At 35.1% G+C, this 13363-nt stretch overlaps 2 protein-coding genes across 2 annotated transcripts in view; both read left to right on the top strand.

Annotated features, from left to right (window-relative positions):
• Window positions 1-7505: 7505 nt before the first annotated feature.
• The window catches only part of LOC307158264 (choline transporter-like protein 2), a 119223-nt gene continuing 113365 nt past the window's right edge, over window positions 7506-13363 (top strand). Inside the window, exon 1 of the mRNA XM_079870691.1 lies at window positions 7506-7515. The gene's annotated coding sequence lies outside the window, so the exon portion shown is untranslated. The remainder of the gene's footprint in view (window positions 7516-13363) is intronic.
• ptger1b (prostaglandin E receptor 1b (subtype EP1)) overlaps window positions 12790-13363 on the top strand; it is a 5701-nt gene continuing 5127 nt past the window's right edge. The window contains exon 1 of the mRNA XM_079889458.1: window positions 12790-13160. The gene's annotated coding sequence lies outside the window, so the exon portion shown is untranslated. The remainder of the gene's footprint in view (window positions 13161-13363) is intronic.

Raw genomic sequence — 13363 nt, 5'->3', positions numbered from 1 at the left:
CAAATTTACATATACATTTATATATAAATTAACAAAAAATATCTTTAGATTAAGTGTACTGCATCATGTTTTATTTGCAGTGTTGTCACAGCTTTCTATAGCATGAAAATGCAACACGGTGAATGTTTAGTCTATTGTCTGTTCAACATTCAAAGTTCTTTTGTGGAAGTGTTTCCCATGTTCAAATGCTCATTAGGAAACAACTTGACCTAGTCAGATTAATCAGTAGCCTTTCCTTTAACACCGCTGTCTTGCTTTCCCTTCAACCTTGATAAGATTGAACAATGTGGACTTAGTGTGTCCATGAGAATGTGTGTGTGTGTGTGTGTTCTCAGGGAAGGGTGGGAGAGATATTGTAGATGTTGGACGTGACTCAAAACACACATGTTAGCAGTCACCAGCATCTGTCAGCACCTCAATCTCCCATGGGTTCATGGGGCTGGCCTTTTACAGCGACCATGATCTATGCACAGCCTTCAGTGGACTAAAGAGCTCTAAACATGATTGATATGACTTTAAATTAAAGCAAATTGGCTGATTAGGGAAAAAACATAGTATTTGTTTAATAACATAATCATTTCTAATATATATATATATATATATATATATATATATATATTATCATAAATGCATACTTGGAGCCGTTTAGGGTGAATCTAAACAATTAACATTTGGGAAGTTAAATACTATAAAAAAATCCTTTTACAAATTAATTTCTCGTTTGGCCTTGTTAAATCATTTGAAGGAAGGACCATAGATTTTTTTTTTTTTTTCATTTGCAACTTTTTTTCATACCTTCAGGCTCAGCTTAGTGAATAATGAAAGAGAAGTTTAGTTTCATTGACATAATTTAAAGTATGTTGCAAAAAAACAAAAATACACTTGTATTTCACAATACAGTCCTACTTACATTTAAACTGATGCAATGTCAGACTTTGTACTGTGACAGTTATGGCAGAGCTATAAAAAAAGCTAAAACTACATCTTTTCATAAAAAAAAAAAATATATATATATATAAAGAATATACTGTTAGTTGCTTGAATGCTTGTAAATATGAGTATGTAATTTTGGACACAATGCTGTCTTATACAGATGAATATTTGCAGTGTGGTTTATCTTTTTGATCCCAACAGTAAAAGACAGAGAAAACAGTTGTGTATGAAGGGCGGAATGTGTTCTGGAATTCTAGTCCTGTAATTTTTAAAATAACTGCTTTCACTGCTGTTTTTCCCCTGCAGTCAACTTAACATTTCTGTCTCTGTTCTGTAATGCTAAAGCCAGCTTGTGCTATAAGAAACATGTTTTGGTGCCAATACTAACAAATTTGGGGGCTTAAAGGTGAATGTGGCCTCAATCCTAAAACCCTAAGTACTAACATGCTTGCATGCATGCTAAACCCTAAAACAGGCAATGTGCACCACAGGATACATATTTTTTAGACTCTTGTAGGAGGCACATTGTCAATATCATAGTTGAGTCTGTTTGGAGTAGGCTACATGATTTGGTTAAAATTTTGTCAGTTTGACCTAAAGCCAACATGTCTGTTCATAATTCTGACTTTGTATAAAGTAGGCATATATTAATCTTACTTTTATTTATTATTTTTTTCAGAAAAAATACACCTGCTAATATTAATTGTGAACATTGTCTTGAGATGTTGAAATAGAATATCAAGTCATATGTTGGTCATGCTGTTATTTACCGCATTTTGAAAAGTATGTATCCCCTGAGATGTTGTTGCCAGATTAGGGTATAAAAAAAGGATTATCCACAGTATTGACAATGAATGGTGTCTCAAGGTAAACTGGGCCCCTGTACTGGTCCTTGCATTACTGCACATTCCGGTGAGGGGTGGGTTGTGTTTGGTGGAGGGGCCAGTAGAAACCTCGTTCCAGATCTTAGAGAAGATCTTTATAGGCCCTCGTGGCCTCAGGGCCCCCTGTACACCCCCTTTCTCAATCTGTATTTTGAGTTAAAAATTGTGCAAATGGTATCACGATTATCACGATTAATCGCATCCAAAATAAAAGTTTGTGTTTACATAATATTATGTACTGTGTATAATTATTTTGTATATATAAATAGTAAATACACACACATGCATGTATATTTTTAAGAAATATTTGCATGTATACTGTAAATATATTTACATAATTTATATTATATATAAATATAAATATTTTATATATAAATAACACATTTTTCTTAAATATATACATGCATGTGTGTGTATTATATATATATGAAGAGTTCAGATGCAAAAGCCTCTAAGTGCCATCTGAAATGTTCTTCTACAATGATCATTTTTATCAAGCTTGTATATTTAAATTCAGTAATTTCACTTAAATGGCAATGAAAATTACCTATTAATTGTCATTTAAGTGAAATTACTGAACTTAAATATATGAGATACAACTCATAAAATCCAAACTTTATCAAATATTTCAAAAATTCCTTTGGATATGTTTTACTTAAGTCCAGATGATATTAAAAATGACATGAAATAATTTTTTGATTATCATTTTCCACTCTTGCCGGTTTTAGTGTTAATTATATTGTCAATCATATAAATACAGGAATGTTGTGGTAAAAATGTTAAGCAAATGTAAAATTTTCATATAAAATTTGCTAAATAAAGAGGAATAGTTTTGTAAAAAACAACAACATATTGAAATATATACAGAAATACAGTATATACTGAGGAGTTTCACTGCATTTCCATATTGATCCATATTTCGGCTATACTGATTCACGATTCAACTCTTATTTATTTTAGTTTCCCAGAAGGGCTTCAGGTCAGACGGATTGGGGTCATGGAGAACAAAACACAGCTGCCAGTATTTTTCCATTGAAATCTGCTATTTTTTGCTTGACCGAAAGGTGTTTTGCATTTATATATCAGTAGGTCACGGTGGTGCCAAATCATCAGTGTAATTAGTGAGATGACTATCAGATGTTTCATAATTTGAGAAGGTTAATGTTCATATCAGAGATCAAGGAAGAGTGTATACCGTGCCAGAAGTAAAGTCAGAAAGATTCAGTAATTTTTTTAGTCTTGCAGTGGGGGATTATGGGTAAGAATAGGGGAATTGTAGGCTATGTGCATTGAGTGTTAATAAGAGAATCCATTGAGACAGCAGATGAGGTTTGGTATTAGCTAATGATGATGTTAAGTTATCATCTGTCAACCGCAGAAACTGTTTATTAATCTGTCAGAGGGGTTTTCTGCAGGAGAAGATACATGTTTGAATGTTTGTGTGTGTGTGTGTGTGTGTGTGTGTGTGTGTGTGTGTGTGTGTGTGAGACAGAGAGACACAGAGAGAGAGAGAGAGAGTCAGAGAGAGAGAGAGAGAGAGAGAGACAGAGTCAGAGAGAGTCAGAGAGAGAGAGAGAGAGAGAGAGAGAGAGAGAGAGAGAGAGAGAGAGAGAGAGAGAGAGTCTGAAACCAGAAACAATTCATTTAGTTCTTCACGCTTTAATATATCACATTTAGTGAAACATTTCATTAAGGCCTAAGGGTCTGGATAACTTTTTGGGAGGCTGATCTCTCGCAAAATATACCGCCAATGTTTTTCCGGCTGATCCTGGACTGTGGATTTTGGAATCAGGGACATAGGCATTGTAATTGCCTCTTTAAATATGTTTTATATGGCATGGCTTGTGGGATTTCTACTAATACCAAATATTTGCCCTCGTCCTTTTAACCAATAAAAGCAATGTTCCGGGTTCAGTGTTAAGTTAAGCATTGCATGCTGTTGATTGCCACAGAAAATACTTATCTCTCACTTTGTTAAAACATGCCAAAATTGTGTTTACAGCAGTTTCAGTTTATATTATTATTTATAGTATTTATTAATATTTATTCTATATTTTGAATTTTATTTTTATATTTTCATTTCAATTTTAGAAAGTTTATGTGCTTTTGCTTTTTTTGTAAGTTTTTGTTGTTTATTAAAAGTATTTCTATCTAGCTGTAATTTATTTATTTATTTATTATTTCCGTTTTTGTCGTTTTAGTACTTAAACTTATTTTATTCCAGTTAGTTGTCAAGGCAAGAGTTCTCGTTTTCGTCATGTAGTCAATAAATGTATCCCTTAAAACTCATCTTTGATCACCAAAATTACATATTTAAAAGTTTTTTCCTGTGGAAAAAAACCCTTCTTCATGCCTTAAAATAGCTTGATGTAACTACACCCATGTAATTTAACTAGGCTAACTGTACACCCATGTAATGTACACCCATGTAATGTAACTAACTGTACACCCATGTAATGTAACTAACGATGTAACTAACTATGCCTCATTTAGTTGGCTATATGCGAACCATATATATGCTAATTAGCCCCGCCTCCACGTGAGCTCAGCAATGGTATCGTTGTTCATAACGTCGGACACGGCAATTAATATGATTAGCCTTTTGCTTGACTATGTTATCAAACAGCTAATAGTGTCAGCTAATTTGCACGTGGCCTGTCTTAAACCATAATAAAAATACCGCATAGACATATAAACATTTTTAATGTATAAAATTTACAAAATTATAAAAACATGCAAAAATGTTTAGCTTATTTTTTTCATCGAATACTGATATAATTACACAGAGAGGGTAATCAATAGAACAGATACAGGTGTGTGGAACTTATTAACAAACAAGGAAACTAACTAGGGAACACAGGCAGGCAAAACAGGGACTTATCACAGTGACAGAAAACTGAAAGGCATATTAAATATAGCCTATAGTCTATAGTCTCAAATATAGTTTATTATCAAACTATCATCAGTTGCCGCGTTTCCATTACCCTTCAAATTGCGCAAATTGAAATTGCGAATTGAAAATACGCCCAATGGAAACACGTCAATTTTGCAAAAACTCCCATTTATCGCAAAAACGTTTTTACGCTCACAAGAGGTGGTTTTTCGAGCAATTCGAAAAAGAAATATTTTGCAAAACTGCAATGGAAACAGTTTTTGCGCATTTCCAGGTCACCTAACGTAGATGATGCGGTGTGTTTGGACAGAATACGAGACAGAGTTCTTTATTAAATTCATATAAGACAAAAGAATTACAGGAATACTGGATTCTTAACCGCAAATAAATGCCACAATCAAGACCTCGGAGCAGATATGAGGGAGAAACACCCAGAAACACCTCATATGTGCCGCTCACAAGTATAATAAGGGTCGCTCCTACCATTAATGCTTGGAAAACACTCATACATCTCCTTCATTAATAATAATGGCTAGTGCAGTGGCTGGGATTAGTACATAAACCTACCAACATGCCATGGTTTTTGGAATGATTTTACTTATCGCGAGAGGAAAAAATGAAGTTTTAGTCGCATAACATCGGTCAATGGAAACTCCGTCATTTTGCAATAGTTTTCAAATCTGTAATGGAAACATGCCTAGTGTAATTTTAGTTACATCATCTGTCGACATGATGCCAGTGCTATGATCAGATGCTTTCTTTATCTTTCTTTTTCTTTGCAGTTGCTGCAGCACAGCCAATCGGTGAGCTACATGTAGTACTTGCTGTGCAGCTGCACTGCGTTTTAAATATAGGCTTCAATATTCTTCAATATTCTACTGCTGACTGCAGTTCACTTAACGGCCACCGTTGTCACTAATAACAAGGGTTTCTGAATTCTACATATAACCCCTTTAACAATAAAAACACTGGTTTACGGTAATGGACTTCTTAGGAGTAGTGGGCAGAACATTGCACTGGAATAAATGTTACTTCAACCACAAACCACAAAGTTCAACCACAAAAATTTAAATTGTTTACAATTTGCAAACTTACATGCAGTTTTCAACTCCTGTAATCATGTAAAGCCAATAAACTTCACATGATCCGCACAATGATAACAAAAGGGACTGTTTACTTACTGTAAAGGGAAATCCAGCCACAAAAACTGTTTACACATAACTAGAAGTTCTAAAACAGTCGTGCAACTACTTAAAGGATGACATGAAGTTTACCACTCAAATAATAGTTTTAGAAGAATATTTTCAGTGCACTACTTCTTTTTAATGCCCTTTAGGCTAAAGTGCATTTTGTTTGTTTTGAAGAACACAACAACATCATTTTCAGTGCTAAACATCACATATGCTACCGATAGAGCTTGAATCGACCCTGAAACATTCCTTCAAGATTGATACCACACACCAGTCCCTGCATTAACAACTTGTGACTGATCTAAGAGGCCAATGAAACATTTAACAGGACATTAGAGCAAGAGTTATAGTAACTAAAGAGGCCTTGGTGTAAGATACAGGAGGCCGTATACTCTCAGACGTCACTTCATTAATCTTCATAGTTGTAAATCTGTGGTTATTTCTGGTAGCCGTCAGCAGAGGCACTTGAAGCGACTCGAGCAGTGGCATGACTTTATTTCGAGGATGGGCTGTTTATCACAAGCTCACAGTTTGGCACAGCTGATTAACCTGCAGAGCCCAAGGGGTTTATAGTTCAGGGTGGTAAAGGGAATTTGTTGGCTGTGTGTTTACGGATATTGATGCCTTAAAGGGCTGCCATCTCAGTTTGTAATTGCCTTTTTTTTTCTCATGCACAAGGACGTCTAAGGGTTATGCACACAATGCATGCCAGTCACACATAGCATACTAGTCAGTGCCTTAAGAGGATGATTTCTACATTTCTATACACAAAGATAGATAGGAAGACCGGTTTAGTGGTTTGGTTTCACAAGTGCACTTCCTTTTACAACATCTTTCACAATAAATAAAGTGTATGCTCCATTTAGTGTCCAGCAACAGGGTGTTTTGAGATCTTAAGGAAATCATAAGGAAGGCGTTATAAAAGACACTGCAGATAGTACATAGGGAACAAGTGTAGGGCTACATCAATAAATGATTTAACAGGATGTGGGTAGGGAAATTTCATTTTTTGTGCACTACAAAGCAAAGTTTGGCAAAACTTAATATGTGTAATGAGCATACTTTTTTAATTTTTTTTATCTAATCTATACATTACATGTTGCACTAGTTATGTTATGTTTACCAAAGTGCTCAGATTGGTCATTTTTTCCTTTTTACATCCCGGTTTTTCACCATGACTGTTGCTTTATGCAGTTTTGGTGCCAAACATGTGATTTTCATTTTACGGGCAAACAGATCCCACTTGGGTTCATTGATTACACTTTGCAAAAAGTTCATTTTAAGGAAATTACTCTTAATCGTGACCCAATTGCACTCTGCGACTATCAGCCAGGCTTAGAAATCACAACTGCTTTCACGGAGCAATCATGCAACATTTATGCAAATATTTCATTTATCATACAAATCGTCTTCCCAAATTGAACCATACAGTTGTGACTATGCAGTGCAGACTAAGCACTCCAAATATGACTATAGCAGTAGGCCTACCAACATAGTCACGGCATAGAAATTCATTCCGTCAGGGTTTTTTTTTAGTTCAGATGCGATGTTTATTTCCCAGACAAGTCCAGCCAATGACACTGCACATGAAACCATTGTTTGGCACAAGAAGAATCCCAATTCTCAAATGTTTACCTCCATTCCAAGACAAAGTGATTTTTTTTTGTGTGTGTGTATGTGAAATAACAGTGATATTCTGTGAGAGAGTGTGATCCTTTTCTGCATTGGGAATAATTTTATGAAGCCATTATCTCTTCATTTGTTGTAGTTCATTTTCTGTACGAGTCTCTAATCATGCATCAGTTTTAAAAGATCACGTTCTGTTCCAGATATATTTACTTGCCGCCCATCATTGTCCCACAGAGGTTATATTTTCAGTCAAACCTCCCAGAGGAGGAAATATGGATTGCCAAGATGCTGTACATCAAATGTTCAAACTTCAGTCGTTTTGCTCTCTGAGAATGGCCAGGTTTCAATGTGTTGTTCTGATGCCTGTAAATCTAAAGATCTTTTTGAGTTCTGCTGCTAGAGTTTTAGCTGGACGTTTTTATAGCACTTTGAGTGTATCAATTCAGTTTCTTATTAGTTTCTGTCTATACTAATCCAAATCTTAAATGTTTTGACAGCATCATATAATTCATCAATGACTGATTTAACTTTACTTTTAAAACTTTGTTTCTGAATACTTTTAAAGTCCCCATGTCTATGTCTATGTGAAAATTTAATGTCTATATGTGAAATGTCTATGTTTAATGTCTATGTGAAAATCAAGCATTTAATGTCTATGTGGTGTTTTTAATATGCTTTAAGACAAACCATGTGTAAATTCACAAGTCAACACCATTGCTGAGTATTTTCTCCTTAAAATTGCAGTGAACCAAAGACAGTCTCAAAAACACGGTTTGAAATCGCTGGTGTTTCTGACGTCACAAACTACCTTGTAACCAATCAGGTCAACGTGTGATCATCAAGGAGTGGATCTCTGAGCTAGAGTGAGTGGAGGTGGGGCTAATTTGCATATTCATAGAACAGCACACTAAATGAGGCAAGGGTGTAAAGTTACATTCAAGCTATTTTAAGGCATGAAGAATTTTCTTCAAGGAACAAAACGTTTAAATATGTCATTTTGGTGATCAAAGATGAGTTTTAAAGGAAAAAATGATTGACTACAGGGGGACTTTAATTTTTCTCTATATTTCACAAATTGTGTCTGGTGGTTAAACAGCTAAGAAAATTTGCATCAGTTTACCATGGAAACTTGGGCTCTTTTGACTTAGGGTAAGTAAGCAACTACTCTAGCAAAGAGATCATAAAAATAATCCATATGAATTGAGCGGTCAAGTCCAAATGTTCTGAAGAGACACGGTTGCTTTCAGATGTGCACAGTAATGAAGTAAATTTACTTGAGTACTGTATAAGTACACTTTTTGAATATCTGTACTTTACTTGAGTATTCATTTTTTCTGGAAACTTTTTACTTTAACTTCACTACATTTGAAAGACAAATATCGCACTTTTTACTCCACTACATGTTTGTTTGTTTTTTTTTGTTTTTTTTAAACGTGATTGTTTTTTTGTAGGTGACAGACAGCCTATCAGTAATAATCACTCTTGTAGGGTCACATGGCATGAAGTTCAGCAATTTCCCATCATTTTCTTTGAACTAATCAACTGGTGGCGAAATTGATGAAGACAGATCATTGGCGCATGCGTGCATCCTTGGCAAATAGTTTTTTTTCTGTTTTGCTGTTTGTTAAAGCAGTATTGCTGTTTGGCAGTTATACAGCTATGGTTGTGTACCAGGTTGGATTTTTATAGGCCTTGATTCAAATGTGCATGAATGGATACACATAGATGTGTACTTTTTTGTTGGGGTGGTAAGAGTGTTAAATAAATAAATAAAAATTAAGATGATTATGGCTGTTTTTTTTGTCAGTTCAGTTGTTTAATTTCTATAGGTTTTATAACATTCTAAAAGCTCCACAGATACTACTAACTGGTAGGTGTATTCACTAAGTTGCTCCAGAGGCATAAGGTACATATACAACAATGCAACAATAATAAAACAATGCATTGACATTTACTTTTTACTTTTGATACTTAAGTACTTTTAAAAACAAGTATTTCTGTATTCTTACTTTTACTTGTAACAGAGTAATATTTGACCAGTAGTATCTTTACTTTCACTCAAGTAAGGAAGTTGTGTACTTTGTCCACCTATGCTTTATATGAGGAACAGATTTAATTTAGACTTTTACTCACATATCAGCATTCATCAACACACAGTTAATTTATGGTAAACAGAAGCTAAAGCATATACTTGCTTGATGTGCAAGAACCAATGAGGTTCATTCTCATGTGTTACGCAGCACGTTTGAGCTTCAGCAATAGAGTATGTATGGTTGAATTTCTGTTTATTTTCCCTGATCAATGTTTGTATGTGAATAAAAGCCTAAATTAAATCTGTTCATTATATAAAGCAATCATATCTAAACCGCTCAATTCATAAGAATAAGTTTTACAATAAGGTTAAAAAAAAAAGGTGTGCCTTATGAAACTTATGGGAGTACATCCCCAGTGACAGCTTTTATACTGTTTTTTAATAGAAAATGTAAAAGTCTAGTTTACTTGTAAAAATGTTTTCTGCAATTTCCGAATTGTGCTTCCCTTCAATATCTGACTATTTCCTCTCATAAGACAAATGGATGAGCGAAATTTCCCCTGTGGTGTATTTTGTGGGCCTAAAAGCCAATGACATCGTGATAGCTGCTAAAGAACATTTGTCTCTGTCAGAGATTCCTCACTGGAGACCAATGAAGTCATTAGTCACTGCAGTACTTAGTCCATTTACAGCTTTTAGCAAAAACGAAACGAAAAAAAAAAACCTCAAGATGTGCTATATTGGTTAAAGCCCAGGGCTGGTAGTCAGAAGATTGCTGGTTCAATCTCCACAGTCACCACTGTGCAAAACACGTCACCTCAGGCTGCTCCAGAGTGTTTGCTAATAAATGTTGTGACACTTGCTTTGGACAGAAGTGTCCGCTAAATGTCCTTGTATGTGTGAAACATGTAATTGACCACGCTTGAATAGCTTTAGGTTCCAAAGTACTGAATTGTAGCACATTTATCCAAGCCCTGGTGTTCATCTGCTTTTATTTCCCCTCCAGATTTATTGTAGATGAATTCGACTCTAAGATAGATTTCACACACATAATGGCCAGAGGAAAGTGCTTGGGTGATGGCCTGCAGTTTTGTGGTATGAAGATGTGGTCCAGTTAATCAGGACAACGAAAGCCTCAGCAAATGCCTGATGTCAGCAAACTAGAAAGATGTTTAGGAATTTAAGTCAAAGTAAAGGATCAAATACAAGTTAGTGTTTCAATTAAATGCAAACTTAAATGCATGTGCAAGTTCTAAACCCAGATGATTGTTTTATTGCTCAGAAGTTGCTCTTTCATAGCTTAGGAGTTCTCAGTTAAAATATCAAGTAAGTAAGCACAGTTTAAGAACACCCTGAAACACCTCGATTGAGTTTTCTTCCAGGAACAAAGGGCATAAAACATATGTTTTTTTTCCCTGTTTTTTAGGATTGTTTTGTAATCTTCTGTTGTTTTAAGAGAACATTAGATCTATATTGTTATCTAAACCAAATCTTTGCAGTTCTCATTCCGGAAAGCCTGCAGGAATGGTGGGAAATCAAATTCTGGTGGATGTTCCATTATCACAGACCAAGGTGATCTTGCAATCTTTTCCATGAGACCACAATTGCCTATGGTGAAAAAACAATTGCTTGATGTGCGCCAGATGACTTGGAACTCATGTTGAGATCTTAGAGAAATAACATGTTTATCTGGTGAAAAAAAGTGACCAGACATTTTTTGCATGCATTTAAAATTTTGAAACCACCTCTCTGGGTCATGTTCTTTATAAACACGGGCTATAGTTCATGTCCATCAAACACAACCCTGATGGAAGCAATACAATGTATGTGGAAATTGGTGTATGCTGTATATATTCATTTCTTGCATTTTATACCCAAGCTGTTTTGCATTGTGCAGGTTTATTTTTATAGAAAGGTATTCAACATTGACATCATGTGATGAACGTTTAAAAGAGATGACGCAAGAGCGACCAACCCTTTTAGTCGCGACGGGATGGTATTTGCTGTGCTTTTCCATTTAGTGCCAAATTAGGTTGGATGGGAAAAAGGTCAGTACCAGGAGAAAAAGGAAAGTTTGTTAGGTTCACTTGATTGCCCTGTTCTTGTGGCCAACTGCTGTAATCTTCAAGAATTAGACACTTTTTGACTTTATATGTGCGAGAAGTTTTGTATACATCCTTTGGTATTTTTTTTTTTAAATCTGAAAGGAATTGCTCTTTTATGGTAAAAATTTTACCTCTAACATTTATTCCTCTACTCCTCCCCTCTGGGTCTTTAAGTGGAACCAGTGGTGCCAGATTCATGTAAATCTACTTACAGAAGAAATTGAAGATAAATTCCAAGAAGTTCATGAGAATCAAGGAAAACATCTAGGAGAGCTGCTCGCTGGAAGGACCTTTGTTCAGTAATCAAGGTGCTCTTTGGTTGGATTTCAATTGTATTTATAGGGAAAAAAAAAGATCCAAGGCACTTCTGGTTCAGAATTTTTAAAAAGCCTTTAATCAAACCATGGCTCATCTAGAAACTTTTTTTTTTTTAGAAACTAAAAAAAAATATTTACTATGACTTCAGACATTTTAATAATAATGAACAATCTCAAGAAAAATTGAGCATTCTTAAAGAAGAACTTTGGGAATACAATAATTTATATTCTTAAAATAATGTTTTGTGAATCTGGTCTCATATTCCAGACCTCTCAGATCTAAGACTCTTTGGGAAACGCTCATTTAATTGGAAATATTGGACTGTCATTAAAGGAGGTCAGACTTTGATCCAGTTCATGAACAACTAAAATGCTGTTAAAATCTGCTTTTCATATTTTATTTCTGTCACCTTGAATGAGGTTGGAAATCAAGCACCGAGACCGAAATTATAATGAGTAGCCTAAATGAGATGCTATTGATTTAACATTTTAACACTATTTATTAATGTAACACTATATTTTCAACTGACAGGTCCATGGCGCCCTGTCCACAGTGTCTCAAAACCTTGTGAACTGCCTACCTAGACAGCGTCATGATGTCCAACACTATCTGCAAGGCGCCAATGGTGCCTAAAAAGTAGTGTGCTGCCTTCCTAAAAAGAATATGGTTGTCGACTAATATTTGATGCGTAAACATACTGTACGGGCTCATTATGCTTTAAAATGTTCCATGCATCCATGACGCCACACAAACCGTGAGACACAGTGACGCTTCATTATTTAAGGTGCGCAGCAGAGAGTCTCGCGCTCTGAGCGCTATAAATACAGCAGCGCGCGCGGGTTACGCCACACATCGCGCGGATCTCTGCGTGTTTCAGTCTACTTTACATTCACTTACATTGGACTTTTCTCAGACTATAGATACTACAACACTATTAATACCACTGAATATGTTTATTAAGACTACAAAGACACTTTTATTCGTTCAGTTTCCCCCCTCCTCAAGTATTAAATACTCTCCAGACTAAATGGGCGATGGGATCCTGATATCGCCTTTCGATTCTCAAGGACTGTTTCAAGGACTGTTTGTTTAATTTTTCCGCCAGTGTTGTTAAATGTTATAAGATGTTCAGGTGGAGTGATGCTGCTTTGGATAATCTGAAACGCGTCTCAAATGGTAAATATTTCTCTCCTTTTTCTCCTTTTAAATTAAAATAAGCATAGAGACAAGCATTTATATATAATATTGATACTGATATATATAAGCATATGTATATTGATCTACCTGTCTGACCCATTTAAATACTATGGTGTAATGTAATCAGTTTAATTTAGACATTAAATAATATTTTTGATAACTGTTCATTGGTTTAGACTACT

This window comes from Squalius cephalus (assembly GCF_949319135.1).
Source record: "Squalius cephalus genome assembly, chromosome: 1".
In the NCBI taxonomy this organism is placed as follows: Eukaryota; Metazoa; Chordata; class Actinopteri; order Cypriniformes; family Leuciscidae; genus Squalius; species Squalius cephalus.
Note: the sequence above shows the minus strand (reverse complement) of the source record. Positions and strands in the feature narration are given on the sequence as shown.